The sequence below is a fragment of the Pipistrellus kuhlii genome, unplaced genomic scaffold (genome assembly GCF_014108245.1).
Source record: "Pipistrellus kuhlii isolate mPipKuh1 unplaced genomic scaffold, mPipKuh1.p scaffold_m20_p_3, whole genome shotgun sequence".
Lineage (NCBI taxonomy): Eukaryota > Metazoa > Chordata > Mammalia > Chiroptera > Vespertilionidae > Pipistrellus > Pipistrellus kuhlii.
Genome location: NW_023425529.1, coordinates 52,390,176 through 52,415,640, shown reverse-complemented (window position 1 = coordinate 52,415,640; position 25,465 = coordinate 52,390,176). Strand labels below are relative to the sequence as shown.

General features: G+C 36.3%; 1 protein-coding gene across 2 annotated transcripts in view; it reads left to right on the top strand.

Moving 5' to 3' along the window:
• TAFA2 (TAFA chemokine like family member 2) overlaps positions 1 to 25,465 on the top strand; it is a 430,659-nt gene that overhangs the window by 11,803 nt on the left and 393,391 nt on the right. The window lies entirely within an intron of this gene.

Sequence of the window (25,465 nt, the reverse complement as noted above, 5' to 3'; positions counted from 1 at the left end):
TAGAAGATTTTACAAAATTAAAACTTTATAAATATTTGATTATTAAGAAAACTCATGTGTATTATAAAACCAAGAGTCAACTCATTAGATCATCAAAAACTTAGTTGCATTTTTTAGTCACCTTTATTTTAAAATATTGAGTTAAATTGTATACCTTAGCATCCCTATATGCTTAAAACATTTCTTAAAACCCTTGAATATGATATCTTTTTTGAAATATAAAGTATGTCTGTTGCATGCTTCCATGTCTCTGGATCTATTTCGTATTTTTGGAACTCCTCAATGAGTCAAAAGATAGTCTTTGAATTAAATGGACCTGTTATTTTCTATATTGTCCCAGAACATTGAGATGTGTATAATTAAGACCTAAGTTTATTGAGCTAGAATACTGTGAAAATTATTGAAAAAGACCAATTTTTCTTCCTCAACTCAATACAAAATATGAAATGAATGAAAAATTTAGGGTCTATACAGTACTGATTTTCAGTATCAACCAGTAGAATTAAAACCAGGCTTATTGTTAAGTGGTAAATTTTATTTTGGAGCAAAGTCCAAGTTATAATTCTAGGAAGATTGGGTTTTCTTTTGGTAGTATCTTTTCCTAGCAGTTGGTTACATCTCGTCTTTACGGTGGGCTTGAGGGTTTGTGGCCAGTGCTTCACTTTGTATTTGTGAAGTCTACTTCAAGGTCACTGGGTAGGTAGTATATGGCAGACTGGAGTAAAATGAAAGACACAAAAATAAGACTGAATAACTGACAGTCAAGGACTGAGAAGTTTTGCATTTGGTAGGGAATTCCAATGGGAAAGAAATTAGGGAGAAAATAGAGGTGAAAGGAAATTTTGTTCTCACTAGCATTTTTATACAAAAAAGAGAGAGAGAGAGGAAATCCTTGACCTTTGAGAGAGATTAGAAGTTACACAAAGAATAAATCCATTGCAGTTCTTGGGGGAACAAAGAGGCAAAGTGGCAACCAGGAGAAGTAAGACTATTAAGAGAAAAATGCCTGATGCCAACCCAAAATTTTCCCTTGGTCTTGTAAAAACTGTATCTGGGAATAATAAATTTCTGTCAAGGTATTTTGCCAAACTAGAAGTCTGAAAGAATGCTACTGAACATTTTTGTCATTAGTTTCTCATTGGTAAATTGGATTTAATTTACTTAGATCTCTCCAAGCTTCATTAAGACAATGATGACCATAGGGCATCCTATGCTTCTATTAACATAAACTGTCCTTTCTCTCAGTTTCTTCCCATACTCTGAAATTCTTGAGATCAAAGAATGTTTCTTACTCTTCACCATGTACCACCCAAGTATAATCCAGAACATATTCAGACATTTAATGTGTATTTTATTAATTGATCTTTAATTTTTTGTTCTAAAATTTGAAATTACTGCTATCTTTATGTTCCATAATAGACAACAAAACGTGTTTCAGAGGAACACATAAGTACATTTACATAGTGCTGTATTGTTTATAGAAATGCTTTCGTGCATGTGATTTCACTTGATACTATAAAATGGCTGTGAGTTAGGGGTAAATGATATTTTCAATTCTGGGTGAGGAAACATAAAAATCATACTGCTAGCAATGCCAAGAGGCTGGTTTGAATTTAAAGCCTACCTGCTGGGAGATAATTCTCCATGGGTCTCTCAAGACATTAACTGCCCTTTTGTTCCATAAGATCGTTTTAAGGATATTTCAAAAGTAAACTGTCTCCCTTTGATTCACAAGGCAGGTTTGCCTACTGTCCAGCATAAAAAACAACAGTCTTCCTCAAGGGCAAAGGGAGTTCTGCTTATAGTCCATTATAACATATTGGGGTTCACTTAGCTCAGGGTCCCATAAACCAGTGTATGTACAACATCCACATGGGCTGCTTTGCATCATACCTGTGGGATTTGGGGTAAGGGAACAGACTAACATTTATGCTACTTGATATCCAATGAGTAATAAAGTCTTTTGTTTCTGACCCAGGAGTCTCATGTCTTTTGCCAGCAACCATAAACTATGGTAGCCTAACTTGTAAGATTGTAAGTAAGGTAAAAATCTCAAAACCTTCACAGTTTTTAACAGAGTATCTGTTACATCAAATCATGTCTCCTTTTTCTGTGCCTAGTTTATGTCCACTCTTATAACTACTCTAAGTAAAGTTGTATAAAAAATGTGTGATTTATTTTACTGCCGTCAGGCTTTCAGTACTCCCCAACATGAGGTCCATCCTCCTCTGATATTCAGAAAAATCCTCTAGTGGCAGTATAGAGGATAAGTTTCATTTGGGGGGAGGGGGGCGCGCAGAATAGGAAGTCAGGGGGACCAGCTAGAGAGGTATTTTAGTGATTTTTAATGAGAACTGGAGAGTTTGAGGAAGAAAGTTGAAGAAGGGAGGAAAAAAAAAGATACAATTTAGAGGTAGAAGATGGAACCAATGGGTCTTAGAGACTGAATGAGTCGGGGAGAGAGAGAAGAGAGTCAAGAATAGGTCCTGGCCCTAACCGGTTTGGCTCAGTGGATAGTGTCGGCCTGCGGACTCAAGGTTCCCAGGTTTGATTCTGGTCAAGGGCATATGCCTTGGTTGTGGGCACATACCCATTAGGGAGTGTGCAGGAGGCAGCTAATGGATGTTTCTCTCTCATCAATGTTTCTAACTCTATCCCTTGCCCTTCCTCTCTAAAAAAATCAATAAAATATGTTAAAAAAAGAAAAGAAAAGGAAAAAGAATAGGTCCTGGCGACAATGACTGATGTTATTTATACAGAAACATCTTGAAACCGATTGTAATCTATCTAGATGAGGAGTAGGCATAATGTTAAGCATTTTGAGTTGAGATGCCTTGGGATATCCAAGAGGACATTTAAGTAAATAATGGTACCTTTGAGTCTGGAGCTCAGCATAGAATTATGGCATAGAGAGAGAAGTTTGGGAGTCATCAGCGTACACGTCACAGTTGAAGCCTTCTAACTGGATGAGGTCTCCAGGAAGAGTGTGTAGAAAATACCAAGGAGGGACAGACCTCTGGGGAACAATAATGTGTGTAAAAGAATCTCAGCTCTACTTAATGTCAGCAGGAAGAGTCTCTTTCTCTCTGGACTTTTGCCCAGCTTTCAGGAACTTGGCCTCATCAACCAGGGCATCCACCTTTCCTGTCTAGAAAAGCTGATGATAGCAGGGAGAGAGAGCAATGGAGAAGAGCGGGTAGCATGTTCAGAGTTATCCATTTTCATTTTCCCTCTGCTATGCCCTGAATATTATCATGTACTAAGGCTGTGCCCCTGCATAACTGTCACAGATAAGATCACTGTGAGGGGCCAGAACTTTTCATTTGTGGTCTTTATTTTTCATGGAGATCTACAGACAAAAAAAAAAAAAAAAAATTAAATATCAAGTGTTTATAATGTGCCAGCCTGTGCTAAGCACTTTATATGAATTACCTCATTTAAATCATGCAATAATTCCAGAGGAAGGTACCACTACTACCCATATTTTTATAAAGGAGTAGCTTGACCAAGGCCACATAGCTTGTAAGAAGTGGAGAAAAGTGCTGAATCACTTACCCTGCCTTCAGAGCTGAGTTTTAATCATACAGTACTGCATGTCAATCATACTTGTTGGAAAATGAGACTCATTCTGCTTAGCAGAAGGCTAGTTAGAGAATTATCTTGGTTCAAATTATTTATATTTCGACATCCTAAGTATGCCCTATTTCTTCAAATTTAGAACTATACTATTCAAACTACACTATAATATCTATAACATTCTTTGAATATGTCACAGATTTCCCATAAGTGGCTTTTTATAAGTTTCCTGTTTCGTTTGATAAAAAAATTTTAAGTAATGAGATATAGAACTAGCATTCAAATAAATCTGAAAAATATTATGTGCTCAAATATTTTTTCCTTTGAATTAAAAAACTAAAACAACAACTCTAGCCCCTAACCAAAAGTGAGCTAAAGTGTTTTTTTTCAGGAATTTAAATTCAGGCTAAAATATTCTGTTACATTTATCTTACCCAAATCTCTCCTGGACTCCTTGCTCTGTAAGAAATAGGATTCTTGGGGGCAGGGCAGGAATAGAATATGTAGCAGCCCTGTTTGCAGCACTGAGTTGCATTTGTAGAACATCAATGTAAGGCTAGTGAGATGCTCAGTACTTGGTAAGTATTGTACATTGCAATTTTCTAATTTTCTGGTTAATGACAAAGCCTCACAAAAACATTAATTATACTGAAAAAATTCAGACAATTCCTTTCTGAGCAAACAGTAAATATATCTGTAAATGGACCTTTACCGTAATAATACTGTAATATAGCCAGCAGACATTCTATGGTAATGTGAATAGTAGGCCACTATTCTTGAATGTTATAAATGTTTTTAATATGGGGACAGCAACAGAGGAGGAGTTCTGTATTACAGCCATGTTGTATTTTTTTAATTCTGTTTTTAGAACTCAATGTTAGCAAAGAATAGGAACAGATTGACTATTTTTAAAAAAATAAGAGGTATACTGCAATATCTCTGTAGACATACATTCAGACTGAACATAGTATATGTATTATGTGCTCTTTGTATACTTGATTAACTTTCTTGGTCTGAATTATAGTTGTTGCTTATATAGTAGAGTGGAATAGTAATTGGGGTGATAACTAGTCTTAATAGCAATAAGGTAATTATCACTGTAGATTATGCTCTAAAATTATAAATGGAAACAAAACGTTCTAGATGGGGCTAAGAGAAAGGCCCTTGTGAAGAATAAGATTTAAAGTCATAACAAACAACAATGTGATTTCATTTGAGGATCCACTTTGTTGACAATGACAGGATAGTTTTTTTTTTTTTTTAAACTGAATGACTGTGGATATGACAAAGTAAAATTGTGGTATAAAATAAGCTTATTGTAAATACACAATAACTAGAAAAGAATGAAAATGTGAAGCCTGAAGAAATGATATAATTAGAGTAATGAGTAGCCATTTCAAATATTTTTCTTTACATACTTTATTATAACATTTATACACGAGTTTATCCAACCCAATAATATTATAGTTTTAAACCAGAAAAAAAAAACTTTGGAGTTTATAGAATCCAAAAGCCTCCCTCTATAAATGATGTCCCAAGCCCAAAAAAGTAGCTACTAGCTTTGCTGAAGGGCAAAGACAGTCGGACAAACCCAGAATTGGAACCCTGGTTTCCTGACTTCCCAATGGGATGTTTCCACTACAAATAATCTTTGTCAGCTTTTCATGGAATCAAAGTTTTGGAAGGGAGTTTGGGAGCTACCTAATCTATCTTGCTTTCTTACAGTGATTTAGAAAGTTACGTGAATATTGATAAAATTAAGGGAAAAAAGATCCACAGAGAAAGGAATGTTAAAATTTCACTCAATAATTTCTTCTAGAGTTTAAAACCCTGTTTGTCAATATACTTATTCATTTAATCATTAATTATGGAGCACCAACTATGTGTCAGGCACTGTGCAGTTACTTGTAAAACAGATACTAATGCAGAAACTTGAAAAGCAGAGTGTTCTTAGAATTTATAATCCAGTGGGGGAGACAGCCATTAAATAAACATGTATGGCACACACACACACACACACACACACACACATACACCCACATTTTCAGATTAGGTTAAGTGGTATATCAGAAAATTTATCTTCATATAATATTTAGAAAACAATGTTTTATCAGTTGGACATACATAAAGAGAAAAATATTTTGATTCAAAAATGAGAGAAAATTTGTAAAGTTAGAGCTGTCCAAAGATTAAGAATTTTAGAAAATAGTAAATTTCTGACACTGGGAGAGTTCATGAAAGAGCAACTGGACAGCTCCCAGGAGAGCATGGTTTGGGGGCCTCTTTACTGTTGTCTTTCTTTGAACTTCTCCATGGGAAAATTACTTTTTTTTTTTTTTTTTTTTTTTTTTTTTTTTTTTCCCAGCACATTTTATTTAGGTTTCATCTTATTTAATTTTTCTGACATTTTATCTAGAATGACAACTCCTTTTTGTTCCCAACCCAACTCCACTCCCCCATAGACTTATTAAATAGCATTTATGCTTTTCTTCCAACTGTTATGATTATTTCTTTAGAAATTCTTTTGCTGGCTTTGCTTCCTTAGTCTTTCCTTGAATATTGGTGTTCTCAGTCCTCTGTTCTTACCAACATACTCATATTTCCTTTTTTTCTTATTTACTCTCATTGCTTCTCTAGTGCCTGTGTGTCGATGATTTTCTAATCTGAGATTCCTGGCAAGACCTTTCAGTCTGAATGTCCAGCTGGATGTCTCAGAGGAATTAAACACAACATACCCCAAAATGAAATCATTCCCACTCCCTCAAAATTCTTCTGCTTCTGGTCATCAAATAATATTTAAATCTGCCCAAAGACTAAAGGTTGTTTCAGAAAGTGATACATTTCCAACAATGAAGGTTGATATGTGAACTTATCAAGTCATCTAGATCAGAAACTTAGACACAGGTTTAAAAGATACCGATCTGGAATATAATTATCAAATACACGAATAAATGAAGTTTATGCTTGATACTAATGCTACTTTTCCCTGCTCTCAAGGGAGATTAAGCCACTTAAATAAAGAAAGTTATAGACTAACCTTTTCCACATATTTTCAGTTCAGTATACCTTAAAGGGATATTGATGAGAAGACCCTCCAAGGTCTTTTCCAGTTAGGAAATCTTCTTTATTCCAGATATTTAGCGAGGATATTAGGCTGACATTTATTGAGTATCCTACATTGGGCCAAGCCCTGTGTTAGGAACCTTCATATGTACTGTATATTAATTCACTCATTCCTCATAATGATCCTAGGGCCCAAGGGATTAATATCAATATTCTCATCCCCGTTTAATGACTAAATAGTTGAAAGTCTAAGAGGACTGGAACCCTGCTAAAGGGCACTTAGCTAATTAAGTGACTGAACTAGAATTTGCATCCAGAATATATGAATTGAAAGGCATAGGCTTTCTCCAATTTTCATTTATTTTCTATTTATACTTTCGCCTGACCAAGGTCACTGGCATTTAAATTCCATTTTTATATGTGAAAATACTTTGCATGTTCATCAAGCTTTGAGTGCATAATTGGTATGTATTAAGCACCTATTTTGTTTATACTGAGCATTATGTGCAGTAAAAAGATGCAGAAGTCAGACCTTGACATGAAAGACATGTTGCCTACAGTCTTACTGAGCATGCTATCTGGCTTATCATGAAGGTTGTGGAAAAATACTTTAAACCACTTTGGTTCCAAGATTAATGCCTGCATGACTTCATTTTTCCTGCTGAACTGTAGTTACATGACCTTGGAAACTTTTTGTGTGTATGCATTGATGAATATACCATTCAGGTAATGCCAAGAGAGTCTTCTATCAAATGGAGCTCTTGGGGCCCTCTTTTGGTCACTTCTAATACTTTGATTTATAGCTATTAATGAATCCACCTTGTTGTAATAAAATTACTTGTTTGCCTTAATCACTAGATTAGGGGTGTCGAACTCAATCAGAGAAGGGGCCAAAATCTAAAATCCAGCCTAAATCGCGGGCCGAATGGTTTACTGAACAGTCATTAACTGTCATTGTGATGGAAACGCAGCAGAGTGCAGTGATGACAGTGCGGTGTGGGCCACATTGCAAGGCCTGGTGGGATGGATTTGGCCCACGGGCCTTGTGTTTGACACATGTGCACTAGATGATATGATTCTTGAGGGCAGGAACTGTTCTTTTCCAATTTTCTGGTACACTGTTGTATTCTCTCTCAATCTATAATTTTGCTAAGTAAGAGCATTAAAATTGTCTTAAATGTTTTCTTTTTTTTGAAGAATGGTTTTATTATATGATTTCCGCTGTTTTCAAAAGAGATTTTGTGATGATTTGTTTTAATAGGTTTCCAGTTACATGAAAAATATATATATGAGAGACAATATAGTTACATTCTGATCATCTTCCTAATCTTTCATGAATTTTTAAAAATAATAGATGTGGGCCTGCAGCCAATTTCTTAGTATTATAATACATTTATATATTTAGTTTTACTTGATCTTAATATTGTCAGTATGCAATGCATTAACAGTGAAGAAAAGTGGTCTTGTAATATATCTTGAGAAATTTTTGTCTTCTGGGGTATGCATTTTCTTGATAATGCATTACCAAGGAACTACCATGCAGCAGAAGTTTCTTGTTATCGTTCCAACTTTATTATAACCACAGCTGTAATTTCAGTACCATCAAAGTACAGGACCTATGTTTCAGAATTTAGAATTGTTCTGTAATATAAAATTTTAGCAGAGCATAGCTAAAAAATTGCATGTGGATTTGTTTGGTTATGTTCTCTGTATTCTTTTTTTCTCTTTAAATACTAAAGATTGCATGAATCAACTGTCAGTAGAGAGGATTTGCCTGGCTATGTTCTCTATATTCTTTTTTTTCTCTTCAAATGCTATAATTATCTGCATTAATCAGCTATCAGTAGAGGTGATTAATAATAAAACTTAATAACAAGTGATAAATACTAAAATATGAACAGGAACAATACCACATATAATTAAATAGACCGTGATACCTTAACTGTGGTGGGTCATGGTAAAGTGAATAGTAGAATGTTGCTAACCTCCAAACCACTTACTGGTTCTAAAGTATTGATCAATCAAGAAATTCTATAACAGCCTAAATATTAAACTAGGAATACAGTTTTAAAAATTGATCCTGAAGTGCCCATCAGTAGATGGGTAGGTAAAAAAGCTGTGGTACATTTACACAATGGAATACTATGTGGCTGTAATAAGGAAGGAAGTCTTATCCTTTGCGACAGCATGGATGGACCTGGAGAGCATTATGCTAAGCAAAATAAGCCAGAGAAAGCCACATTATATGTGGATCTAATGAACAAAGTTAACTGATGAACAAATTAGGTCCAGGGGCATAGATGCATGAAACAGAATGACAGATCTCAGAGGGAAGGGGAGTAGAGTGGATAGGAAGACATTTACCAAAGAACATATATGCATATATGCATAGCCCATGGACACAGACAATAGTGTGATGAAGGCCTGGAGTGGGGCAGGAGCTGGGTGGAAGAGGGCAAAGACAAGTAAAATGGGGGACATTCGTAATACTGTCAACAATTAAAATATTTGATCCCAAATTGCCTTGGCAATCTTGAGAAAGAATGAAGTTGGAGGTATCACAACTGGATATCAAACTATACTACAAGGTCATTGTAATCATAGCAGCCTGGTACTGGCACAAGAACAGGCTTATATATCAGTAAAACAGAACAGAGAGCCCAGAAATCAACCCATGCTTTTATGGTCAATGAATATTTGACAAAGGAATCAAGAGTGTACAATGGAATAAAAACAGTGTCTTCAATAAATGATGTTCAGAAAATTAGACTACATGCAAAACAAACAAAAAAAGAAACTAGACCACCAACTTACACCATATACAATAATAAACTAAAATTGGATAAAAGACTTAAATGTAAGTCGTAAAACCATAAAAATCCTAGAAGAAAACATAGGCAGTAACATCTCAGATATCTCTTGTAGCAATATTTTTACCAGTATATCTCCCAGGGCAAGGGAAACAAAAGAAAGAAATAAACAAATGGGACTGCATCCAACTAAAAAAGCTTCGGCACAGCAAAAGGAACCATCATCAAAATGAAAGGGAACCCACTATGGGAGAACATATTTGCCAATAATAAATCTGGTAAGGGGTTCATTTCCAAGACATATGAAGAACTCACACAACTCAACATCAGGAAGACAAATAATCCAGTTAAAAAATGGACAAAGCACATGAATAGACACTTCTTTAAAGAGGTTATACAGATGGCCAAGAGAGACATATGAAAAAATGCTCACATCAGTAATTATCTGAGAGATGCACATTAAAACTACAATGATGTATCACTTCACACCTGCTGGAATGGCTACCATCAATAAATCAACAAGTGCTGGTGAGGATGTGGAGAAAAGGGAACCCAAGTGCACTGCTGGTGGGAATGCAAAATGTTACAGCCACTGTGGAGAATAGTATGGAGTTTCTTCAAGAAAATTAAAAATGGAACTGCCAATTGACCTGTGATCAATCCCACTTCTGGGAGTATATCCTAAGAATCCCAAAACACCAATCAGAAAGAATATATGCACCGCTATGTTCAAAGCAGCTTTGTTTACAATATCCAATCTATGGAAACAGCCTAAATGCCTATCAGTAGACAAATGGATAAAAAAGCAATGGTAAATAGATAAAAAAGCACTGCAATACTATATGCCTATTTTTTAAAAAAAGAAGGCACTCTTACCCTTTGCAACAGCATGGATGGACCTGGATATTATTATGCTAAGTAAAATAAGCCAGTCAAGAGAAAAATACCATATGATTACACTAATATGTGAAATCTGATGAACAAAATAAACTGACAAACAAAATACATGGAACAGAATGACAGCTGTCAGATGGGAGGGGGTTGGAAAACTGAATAAAAGAAGGTGAAGGGATTAGCCAAGAACACATAAGCATAGCCCACTGGACTCAGACAACAGAGTGGGGAAGGCCAGGGGAGTGGGAAGGGGGCTGGGTCAAGGTGGGAAAATGGGGGGCATCTGTAACAGTGTCAACAATAAAAAAATAAAAAGATAGAATGTAAAAAAATATTTTTATAAAATGTTCTCAGGTAGAACCACAATAACAGTCCAATAGCTCAGATAGTTTGATACCTGAGAAAGCCCATTTGCAGTTGGGGTTTATAGCTCTTCATGGCACCTACTTAGTAACTCCTATAGAGAAGTAACAAATACAAACTCTAGTAGAGCAAATGTGGACATAGAAGAACCTAAAAGCAGAGGGATCTATCTCAGGAACCTGGTTGACTTGATGTACAAGTTGAATACGTTTCAAAACCAGCATTTCCTTCATGTCTTGGCAACATTTCAGAGGGAGGCACATCTTGACACTAGCTGTATCATGGAAATTTTTTCCTTACAGAGTTTGTCTAACGTACTCACCCAGGATGAGGCCAATGCCTTACTGTAAGATTCATCTGACCTAAAAAATATCTTTACTTAGAATGATGATGATGATAACACTGGACTCTGACATATAGTTTCCTGTAATCGGGATTTAAAAAGGGGTATCAGTTATTTAGGCCACAAGGGAACGGTGAAGGCTTGCCTTAGGATCCTTGGGATTGCAATTTTGTCTTCTGGCTTTCTTAAATCACTGAACAACAAGACAAACAAGAAGAGAGTTATGAAAATAACTTGGAAAGTCATACAAGATATGCATTGTCTCAAAGGTATATGATTACTGCTGTTACTATCTTAATTTATTTTTTAGATGTGTGCTTATGTTGTAAGCTCATTTCTATTGTATACCTCACACTCATTTTTTATTTTACAGGTGCTAAACATTATAAATAGAATATACGAATAAAAAACACATTAAAAAAGACCTACTAGTTATTTAAAAACATTTATTTCTTGTGCTGTTTTCTAATTTGCCACATGTCTAGCTGGCTTCATTCTTTATTATAATACACTTACAAAGCTTTTACTAAATGCATATTTAAGGTACGGAAAACCCTCAAAGCTAATACATTAATACCTGTGGTGCAGATAGTCATTAATTTTCAAATATTGGTGTTCAGGTGTCAGTGTAGTGCATTTAGAAATATCTGGGTGCATCAAATGGATCATAGGCTTTGGAACTAGACAACGAAGATTCGAGTTTTAGCTCTATTGCCTGCTAGTTTGTACGATCTTGGCCAAATCACCCAGTTTCCACAAAATGTCAAACTTTGAAATTCCCATGCTGTGGGTACATGAGGAAAGAAGGAAAAAGTAAAGACCAAAGGAACAAATAGAGAATAGACATTGGATTAATATGGGTAAAGATGATGGTATTAAATGTAGCAGTGAGGCTAAAAGGAAATGAGAAAAAGGTCATCGCATTCTGAAATTACAAGTTCATCACAACAGAAATTGAGGAGGCTTTCTACCTGAACATAAGGGAAGCTTAGCTCTTCTTTAGAGGGATATTTCATACGACAAAATAGCTAATTAAAAATGAACAAAATAATTCCCTGTGTTAGACTTATTGGGGGCTGCTGTGTTCCAATTTTAGCTTATCCACTAGCTAGCTAGCTTTGTAACCTAGGGCAAATCATATAATTTCTCTGGCCTCATCTGTATAATGAATTGTTGAGTGATGACAAAGGTATATGATTACTACTGTCACAACCACTAGTATGCTATTGTTAGAATGTGCCTGGCCATGCACTAAATACTTTCTACCCATTCTTTCGTATATGTGATATTTAATGTTCATTTTAATCTAGAATTTCATTATTTAATGCGAAATGTTCAGAAGTACTAGCAGTGGAAACTATAATACTCTGAATTAATCAAAATTATGTAGGGGTTTGGGATGGGAATGGGGGAATAAGGACAATTATGTGAGACCATAATCAATAAAAAAAATAAAAAAATAATTTTTTTTCTAATTAATTTTTTTATGTTTCCAATTGATTAATTACTGGGTGGATTTAAAAAACTAGATACTTTAAATATTTTATGAATCATGTGTGTATTAATATCTAAGACCTGAACCCTGGCTAGATTTAAAACATAAATTCCCATGGGAAGTAGTACTTATATTTTTAGGCATGTTTCTTTCACTAAAGTCAGACATGCTCATTAAAAAACTAGATGAAATACTCCTTTTAAAAGAACTCAGTGTCTCAGTAAGTCTTCCTGGCTTTTGTTTGCAAGTTCCAGCACATTGATGTTTTGAGTATAAAAATGTATTTAAATTCTCTAGGAATAAGATAGATGTTCTCAGGTTCAAGAAAAAGAGAATTGTTGAAAAAACTAAGTGAAATGTTGGCTGCCCTTCAAAAACCTCAAGTTTACCAATCACAGATTAATGGTCTCAGTTCTTACTCAAACTTCTAAGAGAGAGCCCTATCTGGGAGGATCCATGGTATAAGCACAGATGTTCTTTGAATGATACTAGTGAAAAATCAAATATTAGATTTCTTGTTTCATTCTCTTTGATTGCCTGAAATAATACTATTCATAACATTTTCATTTCCCCTTTTTCCAAAAATAAATTAGATCTCAGCTCTGCTTATAGATGCATCTGTTGAAATGAAAATTCTTTTAATGAAGTCATGGGAAAGAGTTAAAATGCAACCTTTCCCCCACTTCTTGATCTCAACTCTTGTGTTTTTAATTTACCCATCCAAAGAAATGTGACATATTAATACAAATGTTTATTGCTGGTGTCCATTTCTCCCTCTGCCCCGCTTTTTGCAGATCCATTGCAATTATGTTAGGCTGGCAAGAGATTTACATTACTTAGAAAACAAACAACTATATTTTCCATACTTAAATAACAGCCTTTCTCCAAAAGCATCTGTCTTTGAAAGTAGATTTTACAAATGAAAGAGGACATTCTGTGGGTTCTTACATTTCCGTGATTGCTCACTTGGTTCCCACAAATCATCTTTAAATAGGTAAGACACCTCCCTGAAGATGAGAAGGAAGGTCAGAGAAAGACTAGAACCACCGCCCTTAGCAGCTGTGAGAAATGGCACAAGAAAAAGGAGAGCAATGATTGCTTCTGGCCCAGGAGATAAGGAGTTGAGAAAGAAAAGTGGTTCTTTTAAATAGTTAATAACAGAACCCTGACTGCTGTAAGGTGTCACAGAGATAAAATGGATAATTGTGGTTAGATAAAAGACCAGCTCTTGAGAGCCAGGAAAGGTTGTGACTCCTGTTTTCTACTCATGTTTGGAGGTTTTGAGTGAAACTGAGGCTCTTTTGTACAGAATTGTAAAGGGAGTGAAATGAAATGCCCTTTCATATTTTTTTCATGAAAGATCCTTGCTGATTCATATATGTTGCTTCCTTCAGAGACAAGATAGCTTGTATGTTAGTTGTTTTTTTTTTCTCTCTCTCTAGCATCCACATTATCTGCACCATTGTCCTAACTTCTATTACTGGTTCTGCCTTCCAAGTCCTACACACACTCGACATTGTAATGTGATTAGACTTCTCCGTGTTTTTCACTTTTTGTGTTTTCTCCCCTGTGCTTTGTTCACCCTGTGTTTTCTATTGCAAAGCCATCTTTTTATTTTTGCCTTTATAGAACTCTTTCCCTTTCTCAGACCTCGTAAAAACTAGACTTTTTTTTTTTTTTTGGTGGAATGCCACATGGAGACATTCATAAAGTCGATGCAGAATTTTCTCTTAATTGACATCTAATTTGTTTTCCAAATTTTAAGATCTCATTATTTTTAATGTTAGAAACCAAGGAGGAATCCCAGCCAAATGGACAAAGCAGATTTGCCGGGGACCAGAGAAAGGCTGCAACGGCCTGGGCATTTCAGTGCCCAGAGTTCACTCCGCTGACTGCGGGGCAATGCAATTACAAACACCATCTTCTCGCAACTTAGAAAGCCTCCCCACGAAGAGAGAAATAAAACAGTTTTGTTATTGAATAAGCATTAAGTCAGAATGTAGAGTGCATCACAGGCAATCTGCTATGAGACTGCAAAGACAGAGAAATCTCACTCTTTGTGGAGCCAAGGTACAAACCCTTCTGTACGTGTTCTCCAGATAAACAATAACTAGTCTTCAGGTGAGAGTTCTTGACAGTACCACTTGTCGGGCATAGCTCATCCTAAATTCACCTGGTAAATGGGATGAGCATCTGTGTTGGCACATTGGCTTTATCTGGAGGAGAAACAAACTCATCTTCTTAACTGGAGGGAGTTTTGCAATTTGGCACAAGGCACCCACCAACTTGGGCTCTTGCCCTCCATGGACCCTGGGAGACAAGGGCACTATCTTTCATGATGTTCAGAGAGATGGCTCCCAGGTCCTTGAGGAAGGCATTCCTGGATCTTAAAGCTAGCAAGAGGGTATTTAGCTTTAAATAAGATTTACATGCATTTCAAAAAGATAAAGATCTTATAATTACAAGCTTTCTTAAATAAAAAAGAAAAGGGGTGATATGGGGAAAGATGTCCCTTCCCTTTTTTCCTACCTATTTTTTAGCTGTTTTTTTTTAATGTATATATTTTTATTGATTGAGAGAGGAAAGGAGAGGGCTAGAGAGGAACATTGATGAGAGAAAAACTGATCGGCTGCCTCCTGCACTTCCTTTAATATACAGAAGAGTGATTGTTTAATTGATCGTGCTGTTGCTGTAGACACATGTTCAGGTAGTCTTCAGTTTAAAGTAATTTTCTTTTCCAGTAGTATTTTATACATCAAATGTTGATTTTTTTTTATTGTGGTAAAATACACATAACATAATACTATCTTAACCATCTTAAAGGTACAACTCAGTGATATCAAGTCCATTTATACTATTGTTTACTATCAGTATCATCCATCTCCAGAATTATTTCCATTTTGCGTAATGGAAACTCTGTACCTATTAAACAAGAATTCCCATGACCCCCTCCTCCCAGCCTCTGGAGACCACCATTCAACTTTCCTTTTCTTTATTTTTTTAAATCTCCTACTCTTCATGGCCCAGCTTCTGGTAACCACTATTCTGTAATCTGTTCTATGAGTTTGGCTTAAATATACATGTAGTCCACATATAAGTAAGATCATGAATTATTTTTTTCTGATATATTTCACTTAGTATAATGTCCTCTAATTTTATATATGTTGTCACAAATGGCAAAATTCTTTTCTTTTCTAAGGCTGAATACCATTTTGTAGTGTGTGTGTGTGTGTGTGTGTGTGTGTGTGTGTGTGTGTATGTGTGTACTACCTCTCTATTCATCCATCTATCCCACTTTTTCTTTTTTGGTTAACCTTCATGTAAGCATATTTTTCCAATAATTTCTTTCTTTTTTTTTTTTTTTAGAGATAAAGGAAGGGCAGGAGAGAGACAGCGAGAGAGGGAGAGAGAGGGAGAGGGAGAGAGAGAGAGGAAGAGAGAGAGAAAGAGAGAGAGAGAGAGGAAAAGAGAGAGAGAGAGAGGGAGAGAAAGAGAGAGAGAGATAGAGAGATTGGTTACCTCTTGCATGTGCCCTGATTGGGGTTGGAGATTGAACCTGCAACCCAGGTACATGCCCTTGACTGGGATTGAACCCAAGACCCTTCAGTCCCTGGGCTGATGCTCTAACCACTGAGATAACTGGCTAGGACATTCTACATTTTCTTTGTCCATTTATCCATTGATGTACACTTAGATTGTTTCCATATCTTGGCTATCGTGAAATGTTGCAATAAACATGGGAGGGCAGATGTCTCTTATTTTAAAATTGTTATTTTCCCTTACAATACCACCCCTAGAGCAAAAAGACCAATTTTAGACCTCTGTCACAGGTGAGTAAGGGACACAGAAGTGGTTAGGGTCATACCTACAGGAGACAGATCTGCTTCCCCACTCATTCATGAGCACTTGCAGCTGATAATATTGAAGATGTTAGAAATTGGCAGTAAGAACTTATCTTTCTCTAGAGACACATTATTTTGTGTCATGTGTTAGGGTTTTTTATGTGTATGCCTCATTCCTTTTGTATGACTTGAAGTGCCCAGATGGCAGGAATAAAATAATTTCTTCTTATTTTCCAACTCATTCATAGTTAGCAACACTAATTCAGTATTTACTATGACAGGTTCTAGGCTAAGGTAAGGGGTACAGAGAGAACACAGCTTATTATAAGACATCAACTAATTGCAGTGCAACTGACCCAGGTCTTTAAGAGAAGTATGAACAAAATGTTCTGAGACCTCAAAGAAGAAGTGAAGGATTCTGGAAATATTCCCTTAGGGGTCATTATATGTCAGTTTAAGTGGACCATGGGGTACACAAATTAAGCATTGTTTCTGGGTATGTCTGTGAGGGTGTTTCTGACTGCGATTAGCATTTGAATCAGTGGATTCAGTAAAGTATGTTGTCCTCTCCAATGTGGTGGGCGGCATCCAATCCTGGGGCCTGAACAGGATAAAAGGCAGAGTAAGAACAAATTTGTCCCCTACCCCCTTTTTTTTGCCCCCACTGCTTGAGCTGGAACATAAGATCTCATTTTCTCCTGCCCTCATTCTGGGATTTTCCTCATTGGCTCCCCTGGTTCTCAGGCTTTTGAACTGGCCTGAATTACTAGTACACCACTGCTTTCCTGGGTCTCCAGTTTACAGTAGATCTCAGGACTTATCTGCCTTCCCAATTGCATAAGCCAATTCCTCATAATAAATCTCCATTTATATCCTATTGGCTCTGTTTTTCTGGAGCACCCTGACTAATCCAGGAGATTACATTGAACTTTGGTAGAGATCTCCATCAGCTGCCTATGAACACAATCATAGATATAATGACTTTTTCTTGTACCTAATCATTTTCTAGGACCATAGTGCTATTAGGAAGAGAAGACAGGCCAAGAGAGACACTTAGGGGGAAAAGACAATTGCATGGTCAGGGTCCCCAGAAATGTTCAGAAAGGACTTTAGGTACAACCTCAACACCAACAGCTTTGCCTTTCTGACCTCAAGAAACACAAGACCTGTTTCAGATCTGGCAGGCACATGGAGGATGCTCAGTACTTATTTCCTGAACTGAATGACTTGGGTATGGGTGTAAAGGCAAGAGGAGAAGCTTGAAGACACAGAGCTCCTGGGGCAGGGCATCCAAGGAGAGTATCAAACATACTTTCTACTATTTTGATTACATTGAGCTTAGCTCAAAAGTTGGGACTTGATATAAAATACAAGCATTGTATTCAGATTCTACCATAAAAAATATTTATTGTTGCTTTCTATTAAAACAACTTGGAGTCTGACACTCAGAGGAGCAGACTGTTCCTTTTTAAATATTTCTTTGTGAGTTATAATTCCTGGATGGGGGATATACATCTTACAAGATACTTAAGAGCTTTATGGTATGATTCTCAGCTATGCACCACAGTCTGCTCAGTTTATGGTGGCAGTTCTGCTGGTAATGACACCTTGAGTATTTTTATTAGTGGCCATTACATTGAATGTTAGTTTCTTCAGAGTTATTAAAATCCTTTGTGTAGTTGTTTTGTTTCTATTATATTCTTCCCTGATCCCACTTTTTGGCGAATGATCAACTATAGCACCATTTGGGCCAATACTTCAAGGAAGCAACTTGATCATTAAGAATGTTTTTATCCACACACAACACATTTAGAGAAACAGAAGAGTTCTTCAGTGCTATATCAAGTTACACCTTGGGACAGAAAGAAATTATATTTCCTCTATAATGTGTCTTTTGATAACACGTACTCTAATAATTTAGAACTCCATATTGAATTAAGAATTTGGTTGTAATATCTGAATAATATATGAAGTTATTACCTTTCACTTTTAAACTGGAATATTTCAATTCAAGATGAACATTTCCTTTTTCTTGCATTAAATGAATTAAATAACAAATCACATGCTTATCTTCCAATGCATTTTCCTTTTCATTTGTGCTGGTTCTTTAGACTATGATTGAAAGTACATGAATCTTATTAAAATGGTGGAGATAATGAAGGAGATAAACATTCTGTTTTGCTTTTAGCTGACTTTTAACAACCTGTCTTGGAAACTAAAGAAAAAGAGAATAGCTATTTGTTGTAATATATATGATAAGATGTTATATTTTCACATACATGTTTTAATAATTGGGCTAGGGAGGAAAGAACTGAATCTGAAGAACAGAGACCTTGGTCTAAGATGCAAGACACAGATTTAAGGTGTCATAGCAATTTAAGAGTCCTTAGTCTATGGAATTTACCGTGTTTCCCCGAAAATAAGACATCCTCCGAAAATAAGACCTAGCGCATGGAAAGATAAGACATCCCCTGAAAATAATTCCTAGCACAACTTTGGGAGAAAAAATTAATATAAGACACTGTCTTATTTTCAGGGAAACAGGGTAGCTTAGAGATCAAAGAAGACTTACTTTACTCTGTTCCCTTGGTTAGTTGACAGTCTCTGGAAAAATATGTCCTTGTGTGCTACTAAATTGTGAGTAACTTGCCAAAACCGGTTTGGCTCAGTGGAAGAGCATCGGCCTGCAGATTCAAAGGGCATATACCTTGGTTGTGGGCACATCCCCAGTAGGGGGTGTGCAAGAGGCAGCTGATCAATGATTCTCATCGATGTTTCTAACTCTATCTCTCTCTTCCTCTCTGTAAAAAATCAATAAAATATATTTTTTTAAAATAAAATAAATTGTGATGAACTCACCAGGAGAATGTGTAGGTCAGCTCTTTAGTTGTTTCCTTGAGATAATTAGAATCCTCCTCTCAGCAGATTAATATAATACAGAATGTTTTAATGAAATATTACATGAAGAAAATTTATATGTATGATTTGAGATACTACCTCGTATGTATACCTGTATGCAGCAGCTTAGTTCTTTCCAAGTGTCTTTTGTTATTTTTTCATATTTATAGATTAAATGTAAATAAAGTTTGAATTAATACAGTTCAGCCAATAATTACTGAGATCTATGTGTCAAGTTTAGATTATACTAAGTATAAAATGCTGCTTGTAGTTTTACTTATTTGGGAAAAACCTTAAAAAGGTATTGATTTTTTTTAGAAATGTTTATAGGGAGCACAGTTTAACCTATCAGACCATCAGAGCTACTATCTGTATTTTTCACTCCCCAAGTATTTATGGAGCACTTGCTCTGTGATGAGCCCTGTTGGAGGTGCTGGCGATAGAGCTATAAACAAGACAGACAGTGTTTCTGCCTTTGTGAAGCTTATGTTCTAGTCCAGTGGGAAGGCATAGGGTAGACAGATAAACCAAATGAAATATGCCAGGCAGTTGTAAATGCTACGGAGAAATAAGAGCAGGGTGATGGTGAGTGACTCTTTCAAGGTCAGATTGTTCAGAGAAGGCTTCTCTATGGAGGTGACATCTGAATCGGCACCGGATGATGGGGAGACAGCCATGTGAAAACTGGGGAAGTGATAGCAAGTGGAAAAGCCCTGTGATGGGTGTGAACTGGTGTGATTCGGGAGGCAGAGGTGTGAGGATGAAGGGCAGGCCTGACCACCGAGGTGTTGGCCATGGCCAAGTGAAATAGGTGTACGTGTTGGTATAGGGAAGGTGTTTTCTGAGGCTTTCTAAACAATCTGCTCCTTCGTATCACTAGCTGTTTTGACATCATGCATGTTCAAATTGCATTTTAATGTCTATCTATGCTCTGATGTTCAATATAAATCAGGTTACTGTGCTCACTGCTTCTTCACAGGGCACTGTTATTATGTTGTCACTGAGACAGAATATTTTCCTAGTGCTTTTTTCCTGAAGTGACTTTTTTAATTAAAAAAATCTTTCTTTTTCCGACCTTATTAAAGGATAAGAAAAAATTCATAGACTCTTGAAAGAAAAAAACTACAATTTCTATGATATTTTCTTGCATACTGAAAATAAATAATTTTAAAATTTGTACTTACAATTTTTTATAGTTCTTTTTACTTATTTTTTTTTTAAGGGAAGCATAGTGACTCAAGGTATTTTAATTCAGAAATTACATAATTACCATTTAATTTTATCACATGTAAATGAAGTAAAGGCAATTTATACCCAAATTATAGACAAAAAAATTGAGTCATTGGAGGTAAATAGTGTTAAAGAACTAAAGCAAAGAGTAAAATGTTTTTGTACTTTGTCTTAATATTATAGATCATAATTGAATCACATGTATATTGTCTTAAATACACAATGAGAAGAAATTCATCCCTCCCATTTGCTTCAGAAGGTGTGTATGTGACCTAATATACTATATAATAGTTAATATACCTGCATATTAGGTAACATATATATTAAAGTATAATATACATTTTATCTAAAGATCTTTTCCATGACATTGTATGTAGATAAGGAGAATATAACATTTGTTGCTCTTTACAATCCACTTTGTTTAGCTTTATGGTTAATAAAAGACTTTCAAACAAGTTATCTCATGTAATCCTTAACACCAACTTTGTAAAGAATATGGAGGCAGACATTGCAAGTTCCCTATCCATTCCATTCTCCTCTTCTTTACTGACATAACCCCAATTTTGATTGGACTGGCAATGTGTCCTGCTTTAAAACCCCCCTACATTTTCAAACCTCCTTGCTATCGGTGGCATGTGACACAATTCTAGCTAATGAACTACAAACAGAAGTCCTACTTGGGCCTAGAGAGCCTTGTCTCTTCTAGTAACGTCTTTCTCCTTCTCCTCACCGTCCGCCTACTTCCTCTTATCACAGACATAATCATTAGAGCTGATACAGATTTCTTGGACCAAGGGAAAGGCCAAGAGAACTCTAGTGAGCATGACCATGACATCTTTAAATCACCAAACCAACTTTAGCACCTCCATACTACTGTAATTCTTGTTTTGGAAAAATACAAATAATCTCCACAGTTTATCTACATGCAGTCTATTCCCAACAAAAATATATTACTAATATTCTTATGTTCAAATTTCAGTGGCTAAGAGCACACAGCACATAATTGGCAGTCCTTGAGATTAAACGTAAGTCTTTCTATTCTAACATACACGCTTTTTCACTATACTACATTGCCTAATTAGAAACCTTATCTAATGAGATTTGAATATTTTCTAGAGCAGCGATTAATGTTCATCTTTACCTGATATAATAATAAGATGTGATAGGTGAGGGCTCAATGTGACAAACAGATGCGGAGGTAGCAGATAAATCAATTTTTGTTGTAGTCAGCACTCTACCTTGGACAGCCACCACAGCCACCTATCAGAAAAAACATAGCTGGCTCTGCTGCCTTCAAACACCAGTTCCCAATTTAGATTGTAGGAATTAGTAGTTATGTGCATGTATTATAAATAAAATTATTGAATGATAAAGAAATATTAATAGATTCTTAATACAGTATATGCAGTTAGTATCTCTCCCCCCCTCCCTTTGTCATGCTAGACATCAGTATATCACAACATATTGGTGTTCTGTGCCCTATAGCAAGGGTTCAACACATTCTTGGAGCTTGATTGATATGAAAACATGGATATTTTCTGGAGAACTGTCTCTATTGTTGTAATATAATTTGACACGTCAATGCCTTTTAAATCTATATCTTCCTGTTGCCACAATTATGCTGTTGATTTGGGTAAAAGCAATTGCCCATGCAAGTGGCAGCAGCTGTGTACAAATAGTCTAAAATTATTCACTGTCCCTGTCAGAGCTCTAGGCCTTACTTCTGTGAGAGAGGGACCCTGCATTTCAGAATAGCATAGCACAGACCTTTAAACGGAAGATGAATCACCATGCAAAGAACAGTGTCAGAGTGTTCACGTCTACCGTTTTGATCTGGGTTAGACAGGTTTGGGTTCCAGGTTTTCAGATAACTTGGGACTTCGTTATGCCACAGGCAATCAACAAATAAGCAAACTCTCTAAACAGCGAGTAACTAGTTACATTTTTTTGTGCTATCATTTGGGTGAAGAGTGAAGTCCCGCCTTTGAGGAGTGTGAATGTGCCTTGTCTTCCTGGGGATCTTATTTCTAAGCTGTTTTATCTGGGTAGGACACTATGGACAAAAAGGGGCCACATGCTAACCTGACTAACTCAGGGAAGGCCGGTGTGGTGACCGTGCAAACTCAGAGACCTAAAGTGACAACAAAGGATGGTCTGGAATTAAAACTTTTTAATTAAAAATCAGTCTATGGTGTGTAGTCACGTCTTAGCTGGTATCTTCAGTGATGAAGATGGACTTTGATTTTAACTGAGACTATTGTCTTTTTGCATCTAGATAACATACCTGTGGAATGTCTGGGTAACTTGTAACTTCCCTTTATCTAGACCCCACAGCGCACAAGCAGTGAGCCAGGGCACTGGTTAGGGTAGAGACCAAAGATTTCTCCACTGTTATTGTTACCTTGGTAATTGTTGACTGTTATGTGAAAGAAGCAACATGTCCATCATTTTACTTTTTATCCTTTCCCAGAGATCCCCCCACCCCCGCCCTGCTTTCTCCTGCCTCCCTAATCTATCACCAATAGATTTTACTAATATGTAACCCACTTAGATCTCCTACTTTGACAGTAATTTATAAAAATAGGCAAAAAATCATCATTCTTTGAAGCGTTATCTCAATATTTTGAGGTTCTGCTTCCCAGCAATTGTTGAAAGTCTGGCTCAAATAAACTCACAAAAATTCTTTACAGGTTTGAATGTTTCTTATGCTAACAACAATGACATCAGTTCACATTTTTCCAGTAGTTTGCAGCAAATTATATTCACTTAAAAATTTTCCTCTACATTGTTCTCTGTGCATACAAATCAGTAATCTGAGACTGTGAAGGTAATTAAAAAATTCTCTCTAATGAGTGTGGCAGGAAAAACCTTCCAGACATCATCTTTTCCTCTGTAGACACACTTGACTGTAGTGTATAGTGTTTGCACATTTTCCAAAGCTACATCACTCTGCTGTGTATTTTACGGGTAGGCCTGCTGTTCCAGAGGAATGCACTAAATCAGAAATGTCTGCTTTATTGAAAATATTTTGCGCTACAGCCTTGCATTGTGTCCTATTCCTCCCTAGGACCATAAACATCTTAAAGGCTAACATAGCTTTGTTTCGCTTGTTCACTGAGTAACTCTATCTGATAACTAAATAAAACATAACAGAAGAATTTATTTTTTGAGTCTTGTTTGTTTTCCTCACTCCATAAATATACTTCTCTAAATAATAGTCTATTCTAATGTATGGCATAGAAGCTCTGTTGGGTTCAAGGGTGGGTAGAAATAGAGATTTCTATTCTATGTACAAGATACACAAATCTGGAGGAGAAAGAAATTAGCTTACTAATGTTTTTTTATGGCTAGAAAAGTGAAAAAAATTACAGTTGAACCAGAGTAAACCAACCAAAGGATTTTCCTCTCCAAGGCAACATATAATTGCGCTACAAAAATTACTACTAATGTCTTGCCATAAAGTATCAGGTCTTTTCTACATGACACTAGATGTATATACAAACATCAGATATGCAAACGGGACACATAAATTGTTCAGGCCAATCTGCATTTAAAGTAGAAAAGATCTTCCTTTTTATAGAGAACACATTTTAGGCTTCTCTGCAAGTAACAAAATCCTCTTTCTCTGTGGAGCCTTTCAATTAAAGACTAGACTGCAAGAGGAACACTCTGATGGGTAGTGGACAGTCACCACCAACTGCCTCCAGCACTGGCTCATGGGTCTGTGATGTGCTTCATAGAAGCACCAGGGCAGCAAGCTGAAAACAGCCAGGTGGGTGTTGATTGGCTGCCAGACCATGGACTTTGGTTTGCTGATGCTGAATTTGTGCAGGGTGAAAAGAATACCTTGCCTTTCTAAAAGAAGGAAACCCATCTGCACCTCTCAAGGCACCTCTAAGAGCACCTTTGGCTCTAGGAGTCAGATTTTGGGTATATTTGAAACTACAAATTAGAAAATGCAAATCAGTGGAGCCTTTGGTAGTGGTAGTGATATGAATGTGACAAATCTGTAAAATTAAGTAAGTAACCTGAGTGGTGGTTATAAAAGACCCCAAATGGGTAAAAGGTAAGTTGAGCTTTAGGTGAAAGCACATGTATCTATTGTCACCATTCTTTTTTTCTTTTTCTTTTTCTTTTCCTTTTCTTTTTTTAAATAATAAGGCCCCTTTTTAAATAACTCGAACACACCTATGTTAGTCTAGGAGTGGGTTACCCAGTTCTATCCATTCATAAACACATATAGGGGACAAATAATTTAGTCAGGTTCCATATTCTTTGTGACTTGCAACTGTTTTATGTGTTTTGTTTTAAAATTTATTTTGAGGGCAATCTGTGTGGTGTGGCAATTAATATTTTTGAGTAGATGAGTGAAGGCATCAGAAAAAGCCTGTTAGGGAAATTAATCTGATGAATATAGGATGGTTTGAAGAGAAGTTCAGTTTGTGAGATGATTTAGGAGGCTACGAGAGAAGAATATAATATGTTATCTACTCCTCTAGGTAAATTTAAATCAATGCTTTCTCTTTCCAGAACATAACAATTCAATTCATTTATTTACCTACTAGAGGCCCAGTGCATGAATTCATGCATGGGTGAGATCCCTTGGCCTGGCCAGCTATTGGGACCAGCTGGCTGGGGGGAGGGATCACGGGAGGTTGGCTGGCTGCAAGAGGTTGGCTGTGGGAGTGCACTGACCACCAGGGGAAAGCTCCTGCCTTGAGCATCTGCCCCCTGGTGGTCAGTGAACATCACAGCAACTGGTCACTTAGGTTTTGATATATATAGTTAATAACACTCTGCTTTCAAAAAACAAATATGAGACCGTTTACAAATAAATGTAGACATACAGAGAGATCATGAAAATGAAATAAAAGAATAAGAGCCATTTAACCGAGGTCACTTTTCAGGAAAGCATCATGTCTTAGTAATCTTGGTGAGTACCACAGTGTGT